The sequence below is a fragment of the Pseudophryne corroboree genome, chromosome 4, assembly GCF_028390025.1.
Source record: "Pseudophryne corroboree isolate aPseCor3 chromosome 4, aPseCor3.hap2, whole genome shotgun sequence".
NCBI lineage: Eukaryota > Metazoa > Chordata > Amphibia > Anura > Myobatrachidae > Pseudophryne > Pseudophryne corroboree.
The window spans coordinates 142,989,900-142,995,988 of record NC_086447.1 but is presented as its reverse complement, the minus strand read 5'-3'; positions in this window follow the sequence as shown (position 1 = coordinate 142,995,988).

Sequence of the window (6,089 nt, the reverse complement as noted above, 5' to 3'; positions counted from 1 at the left end):
TATCTGTGCTCAGCCTCAGTGTGCTGCATGATAATATCATCTATGTATATCTGACTGTGCTGAGTGCTCACTGCTCACACAGCTGAATTGTGGGGGAGACTGGGGTGCAGTTATAGCAGGAGTACAGTGCACACTTTTGCTGCCAGTGTGACTGACCAGTGACCACCAGTATATTGTCTGCCTGAAAAAGTTAAACACTCCTGTGGTGTTTTTTTTTTTTATTCTATAAACGCATTCTGCTGACAGTGTCCAGCAGGTCCGTCATTCATTATATTATATAAATATTTACCTGCAGTAGTGTTATATTTTTTTTGTTCATCTCTATCATCTTTATCATCTCTATATTAGCAGACGCAGTACGGTAGTCCACGGCTGTGGCTACCTCTGTGTCGTCAGTGCTCGTCCATAATTGTATACCTACCTGTGGTGGTTTTTTTTTTTCTATCTTCTTCATACTAGTAGCTTAGGAGTCTGCTGACAGTGTCCAGCAGGTCCGTCATTATATTATATATACCTGCAGTAGTGATATATATATAATTTTTATATTATTATCATCTCTATACTAGCAGACGCAGTACGGTAGTCCACGGCTGTAGCTACCTCTGTGTCGTCAGTCACTCGTCATCCATAAGTATACTAGTATCCATCCATCTCCATTGTTTACCTGAGGTGCCTTTTAGTTGTGCCTATTAAAATATGGAGAACAAAAATGTTGAGGTTCCAAAAATAGGGAAAGATCAAGATCCACTTCCACCTCGTGCTGAAGCTGCTGCCACTAGTCATGGCCGAGACGATGAAATTCCATCAACGTCGTCTGCCAAGGCCGATGCCCAATGTCATAGTACAGAGCATGTAAAATCCAAAACACAAAATATCAGTAAAAAAAGGACTCAAAAATCTAAAATAAAATCATCGGAGAAGCGTAAACTTGCCAATATGCCATTTACCACACGGAGTGGCAAGGAACGGCTGAGGCCCTGGCCTATGTTCATGGCTAGTGGTTCAGCTTCACATGAGGATGGAAGCACTCAGCCTCTCGCTAGAAAAATGAAAAGACTCAAGCTGGCAAAAGCACAGCAAAGAACTGTGCGTTCTTCGAAATCCCAAATCCACAAGGAGAGTCCAATTGTGTCGGTTGCGATGCCTGACCTTCCCAACACTGGACGTGAAGAGCATGCGCCTTCCACCATTTGCACGCCCCCTGCAAGTGCTGGAAGGAGCACCCGCAGTCCAGTTCCTGATAGTCAGATTGAAGATGTCAGTGTTGAAGTACACCAGGATGAGGAGGATATGGGTGTTGCTGGCGCTGGGGAGGAAATTGACCAGGAGGATTCTGATGGTGAGGTGGTTTGTTTAAGTCAGGCACCCGGGGAGACACCTGTTGTCCGTGGGAGGAATATGGCCATTGACATGCCTGGTGAAAATACCAAAAAAATCAGCTCTTCGGTGTGGAAGTATTTCAACAGAAATGCGGACAACAGGTGTCAAGCCATGTGTTGCCTTTGTCAAGCTGTAATAAGTAGGGGTAAGGACGTTAACCACCTCGGAACATCCTCCCTTATACGTCACCTGCAGCGCATTCATCATAAGTCAGTGACAAGTTCAAAAACTTTGGGCGAGAGCAGAAGCAGTCCACTGACCAGTAAATCCCTTCCTCTTGTAACCAAGCTCACGCAAACCACCCCACCAACTCCCTCAGTGTCAATTTCCTCCTTCCACAGGAATGCCAATAGTCCTGAAGGCCATGTCACTGGCAATTCTGACGAGTCCTCTCCTGCCTGGGATTCCTCCGATGTATCCTTGAGTGTAACGCCTACTGCTGCTGGCGCTGCTGTTGTTGCTGCTGGGAGTCGATGGTCATCCCAGAGGGGAAGTCGTAAGACCACTTTTACTACTTCCACCAAGCAATTGACTGTCCAACAGTCCTTTGCGAGGAAGATGAAATATCACAGCAGTCATCCTGCTGCAAAGCGGATAACTGAGGCCTTGGCATCCTGGGCGGTGAGAAACGTGGTTCCGGTATCCATCATTACTGCAGAGCCAACTATAGACTTGTTTGAGGTACTGTGTCCCCGGTACCAAATACCATCTAGGTTCCATTTCTCTAGGCAGGCGATACCGGAAATGTACACAGACCTCAGAAAAAGACTCACCAGTGTCCTAAAAAATGCAGTTGTACCCAATGTCCACTTAACCACGGACATGTAGACAAGTGGAGCAGGGCAGACTCAGGACTATATGACTGTGACAGCCCACTGGGTAGATGTATTGACTCCCGCCGCAAGAACAGCAGCGGCGGCACCAGTAGCAGCATCTCGCAAACGCCAACTCTTTCCTAGGCAGGCTACGCTTTGTATCACCGCTTTCCAGAATACGCACACAGCTGAAAACCTCTTACGGCAACTGAGGAAGATCATCGCAGAATGGCTTACCCCAATTGGACTCTCCTGTGGATTTGTGGCATCGGACAACGCCAGCAATATTGTGTGTGCATTAAATCTGGGCAAATTCCAGCACGTCCCATGTTTTGCACATACCTTGAATTTGGTGGTGCAGAATTATTTAAAAAACGACAGGGGCGTGCAAGAGATGCTGTCGGTGGCCAGAAGAATTGCGGGACACTTTCGGCGTACAGGCACCACGTACAGAAGACTGGAGCAACACCAAAAACGCCTGAACCTGCCCTGCCATCATCTGAAGCAAGAAGTGGTAACGAGGTGGAATTCAACCCTCTATATGCTTCAGAGGTTGGAGGAGCAGCAAAAGGCCATTCAAGCCTATACAACTGACCACGATATAGGAGGTGGAATGCACCTGTCTCAAGCGCAGTGGAGAATGATTTCAACGTTGTGCAAGGTTCTGCAACCTTTTGAACTTGCCACACGTGAAGTCAGTTCAGACACTGCCAGCCTGAGTCAGGTCATTCCCCTCATCAGGCTTTTGCAGAAGAAGCTGGAGACATTGAAGGAGGAGCTAACACAGAGCGATTCCGCTAGGCATGTGGGACTTGTGGATGGAGCCCTTAATTCGCTTAACAAGGATTCACGGGTGGTCAATCTGTTGAAATCAGAGCACTACATTTTGGCCACCGTGCTCGATCCTAGATTTAAAACCTACGTTGTATCTCTCTTTCCGGCAGACACAAGTCTGCAGGGGTTCAAAGAACTGCTGGTGAGAAAATTGTCAAGTCAAGCGGAACGCGACCTGTCAACATCTCCTCCTTCACATTCTCCCGCAACTGGGGGTGCGAGGAAAAGGCTCAGAATTCCGAGCCCACCCGCTGGCGGTGATGCAGGGCAGTCTGGAGCGACTGCTGATGCTGACATCTTGTCCGGACTGAAGGACCTGCCAACGATTACGGACATGTCGTCTACTGTCACTGCATATGATTCTCTCACCATTGAAAGAATGGTGGAGGATTATATGAGTGACCGCATCCAAGTAGGCACGTCAGACAGTCCGTACGTATACTGGCAGGAAAAAGAGGCAATTTGGAGGCCCTTGCACAAACTGGCTTTATTCTACCTAAGTTGCCCTCCCACAAGTGTGTACTCCGAAAGAGTGTTTAGTGCCGCCGCTCACCTTGTCAGCAATCGGCGTACGAGGTTACATCCAGAAAATGTGGAGAAGATGATGTTCATTAAAATGAATTATAATCAATTCCTCCGTGGAGACATTCACCAGCAGCAATTGCCTCCACAAAGTACACAGGGAGCTGTGATGGTGGATTCCAGTGGGGACGAATTGATAATCTGTGAGGAGGGGGATGTACACGGTGATGAATCGGAGGATGATGATGAGGTGGACATCTTGCCTCTGTAGAGCCAGTTTGTGCAAGGAGAGATTAATTGCTTCTTTTTTGGGGGGGGTCCAAACCAACCCGTCATTTCAGTCACAGTCGTGTGGCAGACCCTGTCACTGAAATGATGGGTTGGTTAAAGTGTGCATGTCCTGTTTATACAACATAAGGGTGGGTGGGAGGGCCCAAGGACAATTCCATCTTGCACCTCTTTTTTCTTTCATTTTTCTTTGCGTCATGTGCTGTTTGGGGAGTGTTTTTTGGAAGGGCCATCCTGCGTGACACTGCAGTGCCACTCCTAGATGGGCCAGGTGTTTGTGTCGGCCACTAGGGTCGCTTATCTTAGTCACACAGCTACCTCATTGCGCCTCTTTTTTTTCTTCTTTGCGTCATGTGCTGTTTGGGGAGTATTTTTTGGAAGGGCCATCCGGCCTGACACTGCAATGCCACTCCTAGATGGGCCAGGTGTTTGTGTCGGCCACTAGGGTCGCTTAGCTTACTCACACAGCTACCTCATTGTGCCTCTTTTTTTCTTTGCATCATGTGCTGTTTGGGGGGTGTTTTTTGGAAGGGCCATCCTGCGTGACACTGCAGTGCCACTCCTAGATGGGCCAGGTGTTTGTGTCGGCCACTTGGGTCGCTGAGCTTAGTCACCCAGCGACCTCGGTGCAAATTTTAGGACTAAAAATAATATTGTGAGGTGTGAGGTGTTCAGAATAGACTGAAAATGAGTGGAAATTATGGTTATTGAGGTTAATAATACTTTGGGATCAAAATGACCCCCAAATTCTATGATTTAAGCTGTTTTTTAGGGTTTTTTGAAAAAAACACCCGAATCCAAAACACACCCGAATCCGACAAAAAAAATTCGGTGAGGTTTTGCCAAAACGCGTTCGAACCCAAAACATGGCCACGGAACCGAACCCAAAACCCAAAACCCGAAAAATTTCCGGTGCACATTTCTACTTAAAATACCATCGGTCATTAATCGCGATATCCATCCATTTTCACCTGCCGAAAATGGATCGGATATAGGGGGTCATTCCGAGTTGATCGCTAGCTGCCGTTGTCCGCAGCGCAGTGATCAGGCTAAAAATCAGCATTTCTGCGCATGCGTATGCACCGCAATGCGCACGCGCGACGTACGGGTACAAAGCCATTTGTTGTTTTGCACAGGTTCTAGCGAAGTTTTCAGTCGCACTGGCGGCCGCAAGAAGATTGACAGGAAGGGGGCGTTTCTGGGTGTCAACTGAACATTCTCACGGAGTGTTTGCAAAAACGCAGGCTTGTGAAAAAAACGCAGGCGTGGCTGAGTGGTCGCTGGGCGGGTGTATGACGTCAAATCCGGACGCGAATAGGGTGAAGTGATTGCAAGCGCTGAGTAGGTTCAGAGCTACTCTGAAACTGCACAAACTATTTTTCTGCTGCGGGGTACACTGGGCTCCACAAGGATTGGACAATGGGGGTGTAGAGTAGGATCTTGATCCGAGGCACCAACAGGCTCAAAGCTTTGACTGTTCCCAGAATGTTTAGCGCCGCCTCCTATATCACCCCGCTCAAAGCTTTGACTGTTCCCAGAATGTTTAGCGCCGCCTCCTATATCACCCCGCCTCCCAGCACAGGAGCTCAGTTTTGTAAGTTGGTGCTGCAGTAAGCAGGCACTTAACAGATTGGCTGCTCCAAGCAGCCTTAAGAAAAGCTTTTTATGAGGTAAAAAGTGAAGACTTCAAGGGCAGCAGCGGTGGTAAATGTCTTGTGACATTCACTGCTGCAGCTCCAGCTCTCCCCAGCGGCGCTGTACACTCCCGAGCCCTGGTTGCCGGGTACCTACAGCGGAGACTCCGGTTTTCTTCACGTTAGTCACACGCGGCTGGGGATCTCCAGGATCGCGTGGCCGCGCTTCGGGAGGCGGTAAGTGGGTCCCGCTTGCGGGACCCGGTCTTTATCGCGATCCGGCGCGGTCAGTGGGAGGCGGGCCGCGCGCGCTGGCGGTGGACACTGTGGCAGTACAGGCAATCCCACTAGATCACCAGGGCATGGGCGCAGGTCAGGTTTTCTCTCTAAACCAATTCTTATATCGTCCACAGTACCCGGTGGTTTTGCCAGCAGAGGGGATAAGGCTTAAACCTGAAGCCCCTCCCCCAGCCCCAGGGCGCCATTTCTAGCAAGTGTTCCCGCCCTGGAGCTGTATATCTGTCTTTTCCTCACTCCCTGTCAGTGTCTGCGGCGCCATTATCCCTCAGCTCACTGTTCCTGGGACTGCTTGGGCAAATCCTCCTATGTAAAGCCG